Source organism: Ictidomys tridecemlineatus, chromosome 3 (assembly GCF_052094955.1).
Source record: "Ictidomys tridecemlineatus isolate mIctTri1 chromosome 3, mIctTri1.hap1, whole genome shotgun sequence".
Lineage (NCBI taxonomy): Eukaryota > Metazoa > Chordata > Mammalia > Rodentia > Sciuridae > Ictidomys > Ictidomys tridecemlineatus.
This window is the reverse complement of record NC_135479.1, coordinates 178,753,072-178,769,222: the sequence shown is the minus strand read 5'-3', so window position 1 is coordinate 178,769,222 and position 16,151 is coordinate 178,753,072.

Here is a 16,151-nt window from a genome sequence, read left to right as displayed (position 1 = left end):
GGAGGGTGAGGAAGTAAATACTAAAGAGCTTTTCTGTTATTAACTGAATTAATGAAGGAGCAGGGAGTCACCCAGGGTTCAGTAAGAGGACTAAGGAAAAGGAAAATGCATTAGAGATTTTTTTTTTTTTGTCCTGACCTAGGTTTGGCATGGAGTTTGCTCCCAGCAAATGCGAAATGGAGAAGGAAAGGAAATCATTGAAAATTTAGTCAGTGATAGAAAGTATATTGGGAAACTGAGTTTTATATGTATATATTCTTAGTTAATGATTCTTTAGAGTTTGAGATATTAGGAGACAGTAAAAAAATGTTCCAAAAATATGTCAATAATATAGTTCTTCTTTTATTCATTCAGTTTCTCAGGCAAGTCATACTCTCTTTTGCTCCAGGCTCTTTGCTCATGCTGTTACTTTTGTCAGGAACAGTCTTGTTTGTCATTATCTTGGGTAATTCCTGGTCATTATGATGATTTCAGTTTCAATGTCACTTCCAAATTAATTTCCTTATTTCTTACAGTATTCAGTATATTTTGTCTTACAGATAATTTGACAGATTAAATAATTATTTAGCTAATGCATACATTCTTTATTCCTACTCATTTGTATCTAAACTGCAGGTGCTTTGAATTAGTGCCTGAATGAACACAAAAATGCCAGCTGTTTTAAAGATGTTGCTATGAAAACTTAGCACTATGGAAACCTCATACAAATCAAATGTTGTTTATTACTCAAGTATTACTATTAAGTAAAAGGGTGTTAAGAAATGAAGAAGTATCTCAGGTGAAACAGTGTTCTCTCTGTCAAACTGAGTTTACTATTTGCTAAAACAGTAAGGACACCAGAATTACCACTTCATAGTACAGAATGAAAATAAGATTCGCTTCTGAATTTGTATAGTTAAAGAAATGAGGAGCTTTTTATAGCTTTCTCCTAGTTGGGCACTTCTCAATTTGGGTAGAATGGTCACTCTTATGAAAGAGTTGGGGAAGTGAACACCATTTTATAGACTATTACATACCAAGGAGCCCAAGTCTCAATCTAGTTTGCAAATGAAGGAGGAAGATAATTGTTAAAAATGAAGTAAGATACATGTCCTAAAGGGCTTCTTCTTGATAAGCTGGATTGGGGGAGCAGGCACTAAAATATCTAACGAGAAGAAAGCTGCACAGAGAAAATACTAACATGCTATTTGTGTAAGTCAGAATTTTCTTAATAAGACGCATTAATGGACAGCATGTGTGACTGTTTCCTCTGGCTAAAAGGCATTATCACAAAAATCAGCTGGCAAATGTGCTATTTGGCTTACTGAAGGGTAAGATTTCTATAATACAAAATTAGTTTCAGTACAAGTACCAGTGATTTTTAATTTTTTTTTCTAATAAGAAATATAAACAGAACACAAAAACTGCTGTTTCAGGACAAAAACAAAGAAGTATAAGAGCTCAAGAAACTAGAAGCTAGATGGGACCTTGGGTTTCTGAATCCATTAACTCTTAACTTTGTATAAAGGATGACAGAAGAAAAAAAATAAGTAGAATCCTTATTAAAGTTTTCTTCCAAAGCACCTGATTGGACACAAAATGTAGAAATTAAATGTATTTTAAAAATAACACTTATTGTTTTCTGTTTGTAACATCATATAGGGTTATTATCAGAGTAAAGAGAAAAAAAGGAAGGACTAAAAACCACATATAATGCAAGAACAATTTAATTTTATAGGAAGATAAGTAGTGTATGATTACAGCTGGGCTTTTCCATGACTTTCATTTATGAGCATTCAGAGGGAATGTGGCAAAAGGACCACACCTATGGTTACTCTGGGATGACAGAGTAACCATAGGGAAAGTATTGACATGACTCCACACAGCAGTAAGGGCCCTTAAGTTCTTCCATGAGTCCTTTTACAATTACAGACACCTTATGGGTGCAACAGGAGTCAGAAACTGTAATGATAAAGCGGCCATTGAATAGAACTGAAAGTACTAAATAAAAAGAGAAATGTGAAGAAAACCCTTGGATTAGTCTTAGGTTTTTATAATTTGTAATAAAATATTTGCATTTTGTCATTGTAGACAAGGGAAAAAATAAAATTTCAAATGCAAACTATTGCCATTGAAAAATCAAACATAACCATAGATTAATATAAAGGGCATTAAGAACAGTTGATTGAGATGGAGTAGACATCTGTTGCTTTTTTGCTTTTTCCAGTCTTTTATCTGTTTCTTCAATTTTCTTTGAAGAAATGTCCTTTGTCCACATTTCATTCAGGGCAGAATAGTTTCTATCAACAGTTCCAAGTTTTGACATATGACCTAAGATAATAAATAATTTCCATCTAACTGTACTTTCAACCTAATCCCAGTAATTGCCTCAGAAATTAGGCATGTGGATCAATTTAGGCCTATAGGAATCTGGCCAAATGATTTTGCCAATACAGTTAGGAAATAATGCTCTATTCTGCTGAACTTGTACCAAGTGGAAATAAATCTTTAATTTGGAGGAGCCATCACAAAGAGAGTCTACGTTACAAAATTGAAGTTGACATAGATCATAAAATAGTTGATCTCCTTGATCTTAACTTTAATGTATCTGATGCTTCATAATTACATAGCTCTATACATTTGCTCCCACCTCATAAAGCATAAACAAGATTATCAGTTACTTTTACCCAAAATAACGATGATGTTCTTTTAGACATTATAAACTTTATGCCAATAAAATTTCAAATTCTATGTACAGGAAAAAAATTATCAAAATAGATTTATGAAAATCTAATTAGATGAAAAGATAACTGAACGTCTCACATACACCCATTCTTTGCCACTAAATTCAACAGGCCCAATTGGTTTATAGGTGAGTTATTTTTGCTCTTTAACATATTTTTCCCTATGAATTAGAGTGGCCTAGAGCAGTGACATTCTATGTGTTAGTCACCTGGCCACATGATGGCTACTGACCCCTTGAAGTACCTCTAGTCTGTATGCAGATGGATTGTAAGAATAACATACAAAATTAATTTTGCAGACATAATATCAAAAGAATAAATGTATTTAGTACCTTTATTGCTGATTACATATTGAAATATTAATATTTTGACATATTGGGCAAATTAAATATATTATCTAATTTCATGTGGATTATTTAAACTTTTTAAATATGTCTATTGAGAAATTTTTAAATTATATATGAGACTTATATTTGTGATTTTCATTATATTTATACTGGACAAAATTTATGTAGAGTATTTAAAAAAGGAAAAAACTTAAAACCAATAAATATATTTTTCTTTATATTAATGTTTTGTTAGGATTTTGCAAATATGTATCAACTTAATACATAAAGCTTTATAAGTGCTTAAAAGCTGATGCACACTACCTTTGTGAATTTGGTCCACTATCTTATTTCTATTGAACCAAGCAGAAGTTTGGAAATTATGATGAATGTTGACATACAAAAGTAGAATTATCTCTAGACACAAGTTTGAGTCAAAATTCAAATTATACCTCTAAATCCCTACATGACTGTTTGTGTTCTCAGGTTCTTACTGGTTGACACTGGTTTCAGGCTCAGATCAAAACACCACTAACCTAGCAGAAATGAGAGTGCTGGTAAATCCAACTCATGTCCTAGGAATTACTCTCCAGCCATGGCTTAAATGGAGTTTCCTCCATCTCCTGTGGAGGAGAGCAAGAGCCTAATTTTATGTTCAAATATAAAATTCATAATTTGACCTTGTAGCAAAGACTGCTACTTGTCCTCCAATATCTACTCTCAGTTTGTTAATAATGGGACCCTAATTTTTGGTCGACATAATAAATAACCACCACATATTCCAGAGTCACTTCTATTCACCTTACAGCTAAATGAGTACAGATGATTCAGTGGTAGCTAGTAGGATGTTGTGACTTTTGGAAAGTTTTCTTTAAAACATTGAGCATCCTTCTTCATCCTGAAAAACCTGATGATTATGAAACTTCCTTATTATATTTATACTGGATTGGATAATATAAGACATAAATTTATGTTTTAAGCCAGTGTTGTTAAGTTTTCAAACACTCAAAAATGAACATAATTTTTTGCTAATGCAATTCCAAACTATTACTGCCTAAGCTCCAGGTCATGAATTTTGGATAGCTAGTTACATTAAAGAACAATTTGTATCAGAATTCAGTCACATTTATAAAAATAAATACTTTGGGGTTTTTTTGTCCTCTTGTTTTTTCTACACATTTCTTTCCTACTAATCTTTTTTTAATTGATTTTATTATTTTTTTAAATACACTACAACATAGAGGACAATTTTTTTGTACCTCTGTATATAAAGTATATATGTGTATTAAGAATTGTAATGCAAAAAAACAAAAACAAAAACAAAGTACATGTATAAAGGCATAAATTAGCATGAACATACTTCCCTACTAATCTTTATATTAATGTTTTAATTATAGTTGGACATTTAAGAAATTTAATGCTTGGTAGTATATTAATATTAATTAGCTAATGTTGTAGTTTTGATCAAGAATGTCTCCCAAAGACTAGATAAAGGGTTGGTCCCCATCTTAGTATTATTGGGATCTGGTGGAAGTGTAGAATTGGGGCATACTTGGAAGTCTTCTGGTCATTGGGGGTGTGCCCCTTAAGGGAACAGTGTAGCCCATGTGTTCTGCTTTCACTTGAATATCCCAACCACGAGGTAAATGGTGTTTTTCCATCATGTGCTCTGTACCATTGTGTGTTCTTCACCACAAGCCCAACTGCAATTTGACTGATTCACTGACCATTGACTGAAACCACTGAAACTGTGAGCCAAGATGAAACTTTTTTTTCCAAGTTAACTTGGAAAAAAACTCAGATACTTTGTTATAGAAATGGAAAACTGACCAATGTTTAAAGTATTATGAAAGCTATCATCATATTTTTCAGGTTTCTTTTAAAAGTAGTATATTATTATTTCATTTGGAAGTGTCATCTTGACTAGTGTATTATTCAGCTTTTTATTATTATAACAAAAATACCTGACAAGAACAACTTAGAGGAGGAAAACTTAATTTGGGGCTCATGGTTTCAGAAGTCTCAGTGCATGGAGAGCCAACTCTATCACTCACTCTGAGCCCTAGATGAAGCAGAACATCATGTTGGAAGGACAAGGTAGAGAAAAGTGGCTCAGTTTATGAAAGCCAGGTAAGCAGAAAGGAGAATAAGCCAGAGACGAGATATATTCCAAGGGTAAACCCTAAGTGATCTACTTCCTCTAGCCATGCCCTACCTGTCTGCAGTTACCATCCAACAGTCCTTTCAAAATGTTAGCCTGCTAAATGTATTAATCCACTAATGTTATAATCACAATCTAATCATTTCACCTCTCAGTATTTCTGCACTGCCTAACATGAGCTTTTGGGGGAGGTCACCTCATATTCAAACCATAACAATTATCATATACATACATATTTTTGTTCCAGTTATTTTAGATTTACATTTTTACATGTACTAAATCAATGCCAAGATTTCTTTCTGGACATGAGATTTCATTAGCTCTATGAAGATTTATACAGAGACAACTTTTTCATCTTAGTACTTTTGATGATGTCATGGTTACCTACTAAAATGTATATAAAATAAAGATATGTGTGAGAGTATAAGTATGTGAATGAATTTTTAATTGTATAAGCTTAAATTAATTTGATTTAGAAAGTAAATTCAACCATACAAGTGAGCAGACCAAAGTGAAATGACATACTGTTTTTCCACTTAGAAAAGAACTCGCAGGGTTAAAACTGTTGCTTCAGTAAGCTAGTGTTAAATAGGCTTAAAGAAATAAGTTTTCCAGAAAGGAAACAACAGTGAATCCTGAAAAGTTGAAGGGAATAGGAGATGAATTAACTCAAGTACATGGAAAAGGAGTTCACAGTTCAAGAGTCTTGCAAGACTATGTTGGCAAGAATTGGAAATACCCCAGTAAGGTGACCATGAGGCTTGAGAGGGAGAAGGGTCATTTTGAGTAAGAGAACTGAATTTGAAGAAGGCTGCAGCCGCCCATAGATAACTGTAAGGGTGGAAGTAAAGAATAGATTGGAAAGAGATTAAAGAGTTGTTTAACAGAAAATTTGCTAGCAGACTAGGTCTGTCTTCATCGCCAGTGCAGACTTAAAGATCTCATCAATGTGATTTACTATGGAGGAATGGGCCACTGGGATGAGGGACATTAGAAGAAAAGTAGTAGAAAAGAAAGGAACAGTTCTGTCTTTATCAAGTCAGTAATGAGATAGCCACAAATACTCTCAGTTAAATCAATAAGGAAAGTTCAGAGGGGCATAAACATTCTGTGCTGACAACATGACTTGATAACAATAGTGTCTCATGAAATTTGAATGTGCAACTTCTATCAAATACTATCCTATTCTGATCTTTGGTAGAAAGTGTGCATTATTATGGAATCATTTTAAAGTACTGAATAAGTTAATAATGATTTTGAGTGATAGCATTAAAAGACACTGATTAAGGAATTCCCTTTTATGTATTTTTGTCTCTTGAAAATAAGTCCTTGTTTTGATTTGTGCTATATAGGGGGAAATCCAGTTCCTTTTACTACCATAAAAATGATGACAAAGAAAAAGTTTTGAACTATACATTCATAGGAAAAGATGGTTTCATAGAAAAACATCAGTGCTAAATTGGACTTAGCCATATTGACAGCAGCATTCACACTACCCCATGACAAGGACACAAGTGTGCATTTTGTCAATGTGTAAGACACTAAAAGAAACAAACGACTCTGCCAAGTTGCTTATAGTAACTAACTCAGAAAATGTGTTCTAGCTCCAGCAAGGATGGAAAGAAAACCTAATGCTTACTTACCAAAATATCATTTTGTTACACATATGAATTCTGTTAGGTTTCCTGGTATTTAGAGGTATTAGAGATATGTGTACTTTTTTTTTTCCAGGTGGCAGGGTTTTATTTTAATTCTGGCATGATCCAGGTGTTTCTCTTGCATGCCTTCGAACACACATAAAAGGTCATTGAACCCAGGCATATATTAGAGTGCAAATATTTTTTGAATTATTGCTTTGAATTATTTTTTCAAATGTTTTATATTAGGAAGAATGTAAAATATGATTTCTAATACTTCTGCATTTTTATACCCATGTGGCTATTTTATGGAAAATTTAATTCGATTTATATTAGAATGTGTGTGTGTGTGTGTGTGTGTGTGTGTGTGTTTGTAAAAATTCGAGCTGTTTAGTAGTTGAAAAGATTCTGAAAACTCTTTAAGAAAGTCAAGGAAATAAAAGTAAAGAGTAAATGGCCCCTTTTTCTAAGTAATTCGGATTTAAGAAGGTCCAGGTTTTCATTTCAGTTATACCACCCAGATTTACGGAAAATTAAGTTCATACCTTCTCTTATCTGTTTTGAGGAGCAGAAATCAGAAAAGTTCCCATGGTATGTTAATATCAATCCTAGGTGAATTGAAGAAGAAAGTGAGATAATGCATTTACTGAAGAATCCTGTACGATTTTATTTTAAACTAAGTAGCCTTTCTATAGTACTATATGAGTCCAAAGCACTTTTATATACACTATCATCTTTTACTCTAATGAAAATAAGTCCTAATTCCCTCTACACTTACACATTTGAAAAAGTTAGTTTATATAGCTATTTATGATAGTCATGTTGATTTGGCCTCATTCCTGTCTCCATTTTACATACTGATTTATACATTCTTCATTGTTTTTGTAAATTGTTCTCTTTAATTATGTATTTCCTAAGTTTCTTTAAGATTGTACTGAGCAACGTGAATTGTAACGTAATTTTAAAAATTGAAACAATAAAAAAGTAATATTTTAGTTTTAAAAAGGCAGCTTAAGTTTGAGACAGTGGTCTGCTTACCCATGTGATAACTAAAGTCTAATATCAGACTAAGTTTTTTTCCCAAACTTTGTCCACAGCCCTTGGTTCTTGATGGCTATCTTTGTCACCTGATGCACAAATTAATGCATTCCCTAAAGTTAGTTTAGAGAGTGAAAATAGCCCCAGGAAACTTCTAATTACAGTGTGACTGCACTTTACAAGGCTAGTGTCACAGGACCTTATCAATACAGAGCTCCAAGTTCAATGGCATGTGGCAAAACCAATACAAACAAAACAACCACCACCACACCAAAAATTCTGTCTTTGGTCCCTCTTGCTACATTTTTTCTGCTTAGATGTTCAAAATCTCCACGGTCCCCTTGAAGGATTATGTCCTTCTTCTCTGTCTAGTCTCTTCCTAATGCCAGTCCTATCCCACCTCCAAATAAAGGTCTGTGCTGTCATTTACACTTATTCAGTTTTAAGAAAAACTTGAATGAAGTTTCTTTTTGAAATGTATTTTCTAAAATATAATAGTAATTATAGAAGTTCGCTTTTTCAGTGTTATTTGTCAGAAATTAAGTTATATGCCATTTCTCATTTAAACATTACAAAACCCTGTTTTTAGTATTAAAATGTCCCCATTTCACAAAAATGATGGTTGATTCTGACCATTTTCTTTAGAGAAAACTGGCACTTCTGGTTACATCTATAGTTGTGTTTTCTATATAAGTGTATACAGTTAGAGAAGCTATGAAGGTGTTTTTTTAACTAAAGGATTTATAGCTTTCATTATAATTTCATTCTATACCTCTTTGAAAGGAAATACATTTTCATTGATGTTTCTGTAGTTTAATTTGATGAAAAACTGCTCTTTCTGAAAAATTTCTGAAGACACTGACAAATCAAATGTCAGTCTTTAAATGATTTCATGTGTTCAAATATTTATGGGTTGGCAGAGGAAATTCTAAGAAGTAAAGAAACAAGAATTCAAGCAACAGTTGGAGACTAGTTTCTGAGGGGTTTGAAGGCTCTGAAAAGCAGTAGCTGGGGTCACTCTCATTTATACAAGCCCAGGAGAGTGGAGAGAAGTTAAAGGGCCTTGGAGTTAAAAAGAGAAATCAATGAAAGGGTAGAAAAGTGCATGTTGGAAAAGGTTTTTTTAGGTTTAGGGTGAGGTAGGGGAACAAGCACATGACCAAAATGTAAGTTATCAAAGGAATAAAGAATAGAACTCTTTTCTCTAATTCGAGAGATAACTTCTCTCTAATTAGGAGTTCACACTGTGTCTTACAGTTCTTCCTTAATCTGCTATGAAAAAATAAGTCATTTGGCTTTATTATTGTTTGTTGGAGCAAGAGAAAAAAGTAAGAAAATTGAAATACGTCATTTATTTCTGAAGCTTTTCACCTGCTTTAGGGAGTGCTATCAAAATAACAGAAGGGGTTCAAAAATAAGGAGAATAAATTCTGCTATGCCTCAAAGTTCTAATAGCCAATAACAATTATAATTTGTAGTTGCCCCAAGCATTTTGTATAAATTAAAGAAAATTCTCCGGTTACTGTCTCTGGCCCCCTGAATAAGAAACTTGGAGAGCGGTGATTCTCTATGTGTGTGTGTGTGTGTGTGTGTGTGTGTGTGTGTGTGTGTGTGTGTGTGTATACACCTTTTAGCAGTACTACACATTGAACCCAGGGCTGCTCTGTATCCCCTACCCTTTTAACTTCTTGTTTTGAGACAGAAATTTGCACAATTGCCCAGACAGGTCTTGAAATTTGAATCACTCTAGGAATGTGTGTATGTCTTTAGATGTGTATGTGTGTTTCTCTGCAGTAGACATTGGATCAAACTATAAACCATATTGAAGGTTTGTAAAGCACTATGATTTTATGACTTTATTCTAAAATTGTTTAACTGACCATTTGGAAGTCTGAGTCCCTCTGCCTCAGACTCCAGACTAGCTGGAATTACAGGCATGTTCCACAATGCCCACTGGGTCATGTTTTAACAAGTTCTCTAGGTGATTTTTTTATATATTCTGAAGTGCGTGAACTGCTGAGTTAAGGTAGTACTAGGCGCTATACAGATAAATGCCCAGTCCCAGTAGCTTAAGTGGATGAAGTTAATTTCTGATTAGATAGGAGCTCAGGGTTGCGATGCTCCTTGAGAGGATGTCTTTCCTCCTAGGATGCAAGGTCTTGTTTTCTGTCTCTGCCATCATGCAAACATACCTCTACAAATCTTAAGGATCATTTCCACTGAAGTAAACATTACTGGGATAATAAGGCTGGGATGTAGGCTGACTTTGTGCTTGAAAGCAAGAGAAGGTCAGTATGACCAGTTAGCTGTCTTTGCCAAGCATAAGCTTATATATGGAAATTTGTGCTGCAGTTTATTGAACTATATATTTTTCTATCCACATAACTCTGTTTATTTGCAACATATGTTCATAACTTATTTTCCGTTTCAACACTCTACTGTTATGTTAGATGCTGTGGTGCCTTCTTAAACACATCACAGTCAAACCTCAAGAATATCCTGTCTTTTAATTTTCAACTTTAATGTAAATTGCTGTGACTATTCAGGCTACACAGTAGACACATGTTTTTCAATTAGCTTATTCAGTGGAAATTTTTATTTCTGTGGGAATAATAAATATTTTTGTCACCTTTTATATGCCAAGACTATAAAACTATGGGGAACATATCCTTGTATAAGCTAGAAGATCCACAGATGGATTTTAATAAACATTGTTCTTACTCTAAATGCTAGAAATATCATCTTTAGACAACCTACCAATTGCATTGGTAAGTCTCCTTTCCTGACTCTTCAAAAAGCAAGCTCCTTTTCCTTCATTTTTGAATTTCTGCCAAAAGATAAAGAACATGAGTTTTTCAACTTGGTCTTTGGAGGGATACAACCAAACAGGCAGATAATTTAATAACACTGCTTGACCTCTTTGTCATATTGATTTATTTATTTACTTATAGGAAGAGAATGTATACATTGAAATGTTCTATTAAATGAAGTTATGGAATCATCCTAGGAATATATGTATGTGTGCATGTGTGTGTGTATGTGTGTTTCTATGCAGTAGACATTGGAATAAACTGCATACTATGTTGAAGATTTGTGAAGCACTATGATTTTATGATTTTTATTCTAAATCCATTGAAATGACAACCTAAAAATCTTTGAAATAATATGTCTACATTAAAATTTGAAAACCTCATTTTCATGAATCAAAAATAATGCATTAGATTTCTGGAAATTCTCTTGACTCTGTCCTATATTCTAATTAGTAACTATGTCTATTGAAAATATAAATATTTTCCATTTGTCTTGACTGGCCATTTTTCTTCATAATTAGTTACTTAATAAAAATTGACATAAATATTATTCCTAGGTTTTCTAAACTTAAAAAATTCATCTCAAATATTTGTTAAGTATTGCTAATACTGACAGCATCAATAAATATTCATTGAATAATTAAAAACATTATTGTCCTGTCTAGCTTCATGTTAGACATAGATTTGCTGCTCAAGAGAAAACATGCATGATAAAAATTAATATGAAAGGAAAATAAATTTCACTTTCAGGGTTGATTTGAAACAATTAATCTAGGGGCAAGTAACACAATATGTGTGTGAAATCTACCATTGCTTTATAGATTTTTCACTTTTAACACTCTTTATTCAGATGAGATTTATTACTTCCCTCCTATTTATGTAAGCAATAAGTGTAAGCTTCAAGTTTTGAGCTATAATTATGTGTGTGTGTTTGTGTTTGTGTTTGTGTGTGTGTGTGTGTGTGTGTATGACCAATTAAAATAGAGAATTCAAGCCAAATCTGTATTTAAATATAACACTTCATTTTCCTTAGATTTTAGTCTTTATTTTTCTTGGTGTAGTTACTTATTGTATAAAGAAAATCATATCTTACCTTTGTAATCTTGGCTTTCTCTTAGTAAGGAATATCATTTGTCTTTATTTTCTTTAGTAATTTCTCACTTCATTAAATCTCCAAAGAATGACCTAATTAATCCTATCTCCAAAGGAAGTTTGAAACCATACTTTTGTCTAATTTGTGAATGTTATTCTACATTTTCCCACTACCATTTTATCTTACAATAAATGCTTAAGGACTTCTATTATCTTTTTGTTTTCTTGCCTGTCAGTAAACAACAATAAACTATTTTAGAAGACAGACAAAAATCCTGTGTTTCACATCTTTTGTTATTCTTACAATATTCTAGAAAAATAACCATATTAATCTCTTTTAACTATCTTATAGATGAAGATATTAAAGACAGTTATGAGTAGCGGATATAGGCAAAGCAGACTAGGGAATTCTCAAGCCTAAATTGTTAGTTAGCTTTTGTTGATTCTTCATTAGGATACATTTCACCTTTTCTCTCCCATTATTTTTAAAATATTAAAAATTGTTGTGAATTTCCAGATGCAATCACATGATCCTTGACAAATGCACCAAAAACATGTCAGAGAAAAGATAGCCTTTTAAATAAATATGCTGGGAAAAATTTCATATCCCTATGTAGAAGAAGAAACTAGATCCATCTCTCTCACCTTGCATAAAAATAAACTCCAAATGGATTAAAGACCTAGCAATTAGACCAGAAACTTTAAATTGCTAGGAGAAAATTTAAGTTCAACAATCTAACATATTGGTACAGACAATGATTTCCTCTATAGAATTCATGAAGCTCAAAAACTAATATCAAGAATTAACAAACAGGACTGCATCAAACAAAAATTCTGCATAACAAAGGAAAAGGGAGTGTAAAGAGAATCTACAAAATAGAAGAAAATTATTCTCAATTACTCTTCTGACAAGATTAATATCCAGAAATATAAAGAGCTTAAGCCCCTGCCCCCTGCAAAATGATTCAGTCAATAAGTGGGCAAGTGAATTAAACAGATACTTCTCAAAAGAAGAAATACAAATGGCCAACAAATAGATTTAAAAATATTCAACATTTATCATGGAAATGCAAATCAAAACTACACTCAGTTTTCATCTCCATCCAGTTAGAATGGGAACCATCAAGAGTACAAATAATCAGGGCTGGGGATACAGCTCAGTGGTGGAGCACTTAATTAACATGTATATGCAAGGCATCAGGGTTCTATCTCCAGTGCCACAAAGAATCAATCAATCAATCAAATAAGAATATGAATAATAATAAATGCTTGAGAGTATATGGAGAAAAGGAACACTTTTACATAGTTGATGGGATTGTAAATTAGTACAACTACTATAGAAGTAAGTATGGAGTTTCCTTAGAACAGTAGGAATGAAACCAGCATATGATCAAGCCATCATAAATACACTAAATTGTTTAGAATAAATGCACTCCTGGTATTTATTCTAAGCAATTAAAGTTGGCATACTATAGTAATATATGCATACTCACATACTCATGCCTGTAGCAGTATAATTCATAATAGCCAAACTATGGGACCAGCCTATCTGTCCATCAATAGAAGAATGGATCAAACAATAATGTAATGTGTGTGTGTGTGTGTATATATATATATACACACACACATTATGAAGTTATATTCAAACATAAAGAAAAATGAAGTTGAATCACTTGCAAGAAAGTGGATGTGAATTTGAGAGAATTATATTAAGCAAAATAAGTCATACTCAGAAAATCAAGATTGGTATAATTTCTCTCATACATGGAAGCTAGAGAGGGAAAAGAAAATAGCTGAGGGAAGGGGAAATCTCATGAAAAAAAAAGAGGACCTATATATTAGAGGAGAGGGGACAGAGAAGAAGAGAAAGTAGAGTATGTATATCAAAATTGACCCAATTATATTGTTCTATTGTGTGCATGTATAAATATATAATTACTCTCACTATTATATATAATTATAAGGCACCAATAAAAAAGGTTGTTGCAAATTTCAAGTCCCCCAAATCACTCCAAAACTTTAAAGTTTCTAAAATAATTTTTTTTCAGATATAAGAGAAAATGAAAAATATAATCCAAAATTTGACAAATAGAAGATTCTTTTAAAAAGTAAGTTGGTTCCATATATAAAGTATGATGGACATTAGAGAAGGATTAGAGAAGGAGTTTTATCCAATGTTTCTGCAATTTTGTTTAGGACACAACTATTTACCGTTAGAAGCTAATACTTTTAGTGCTACTCCAAGCCTATAGTATTGAGGGTTACTTAAATTTCATTTGCAAAATATTTTTCCTAACTTGTTTTAAACTTCTAATAAATGCAACCACAGGCATTAGATATATTTTTGGAAACTTAAAAGATTCTAACTGTATTTATTGGTTTCAAGTTTTGACCAGCACATACTTGGAACTTTCATATTGCTTTAAACTTTGTCAAGTGAGCACCAATTAATTTTAAAAGAAAGAGAAATGAAAACCAGTTTTCTTTCCTACTAGATGTTACAAAACAAGAAGTCTGGATACAAAATACGTTATGAGATAAATGTGCTCATTAAAAACCATTTAGGATGATATTTTACTAAACATATTAATAAGGAGTTGAAGATTACATATATAATACAAATCTATAATATAATATCATGATAGAGGAGTAAGTGGAGACTTTAGCTACAGAGTAAACTTGAAAAATAATCATTTTATAATGATCTGATTATACCATAAGATTGTTATTCATGAAACTGGAAAGGCATATATCTTCCATTGATACGAGTAGATATATTTTTTTCACTTTTATTATGTTATGTTAGTCATCTTGAAATAAAAATATCCAATACATTTTTAAAAAGCTTTTATGGTGACAAAGCTTTATTAATACAAATAATTTGTCTCAATATATTTGTCTTATGGAAGAAATTAACTAAAAAAATTCTATTAATTCAAAAATGGGTAAGTACATCTACCTTCTTGTCTTCAAACCTCATGTTAGAAGCCTGGACTGCAGCCTCCCTGTTTTCTGAGGGCAATGATTTGTATTACAATCATCTGACAATTTCTTTTTTTTAAATTGGTTATTCAAAACATTACAAAACTCTTGACATATCATATTTCATACATTTGATTCAAGTGGGTTATGAACTCCCATTCTTACCCCAGATACAGATTGCAGAATCACATCATCTGACAATTTCTACTTCAAAAGTCCTTTTGGAGAAAACCAAGTTTCCAAAATTTAGTCTTTCGTTAGTGTTACTTTCATTAATTTCTCCTTGTTTTTCTCTCTTCATGACAAACCTAGAAACAGAATGCTTTTAAGTTCTGACAATTAAAGCTTCCAAGTGAAAAATTATTTAATGAGCAAGAAAAAAATAAACTTAGAAAAATAGCAAACTCTTTGTCACTTTGAACTGATGCCATCATGTTCCTGTAACAAAATGAATCGCAGGTAGTAGCTGGAATTTTAAGCAAATTTTTAAAATTACACATATTTCTAGCACTTGGGCATATGTGCTTGCAATTTTGTGAAGTTGTACACATTTGCAACACTATTTATTTGAAATGTTTTGACTTCTAAAGAGTACGTTATATGCGCATTCAAATATATACACAAAAATAATTTCAAAGTCATGTATAAATAGTCATGACTCATTTTCTTCTCTCCATCTACAAAGTAACAGGTAATTATTGCTGCAGGCTGGACTCAGGTAATTCACCAGTATTTTGTAATTATGTATTAAGAGATAGGATTCCATACCTTAATCTTTTTTGTTGAGTTTCTTCAAGCCCCAGCTTGTGTCATTCAAACTTGTCTCTCTGTGAAATGGGACAATAAGTAATGCACACCTATTTCACATTAAGACATTATGGGATGGGTGTTTGGTTGATCCACTAGTTGGCCAAATATTTTTGGTGTAATTCTTATGATTTCAAGTGCACCTCTAGAATTTATGTTAATACTGAAATCATAGCCCAATTACATGAAATGGTAATTTAGCAATTTGAATAAGCTGATTTTTCTCTAGAGAACATTTTCTTTTTCTAGCATTTCAAAATTTATACAATCTTTGTTAAGATCCATATTAAGGAACATGAAACAGGAGGCAAGCCAGTTGGGTTGGCAAAATGCTATGAACCTATCAATGACATATCAGGCTGAAGCCATGTTCAGTCAGATAGATTCCTAAACATACGTGAACTATTCTGTCACCCCCCCCCGTGTATATTTGGCAAAGATTATTTGCCTCTCTTAATAAAAGAATAGAAAGATCTCATCAATTGGAATAATAATACAAATGTTTGTAGGCATATACGGACTAGTAAGCGCTGGAGAAAAAATAGCTGCCAAATAGTTGGCTTTTTAGTGGCCTC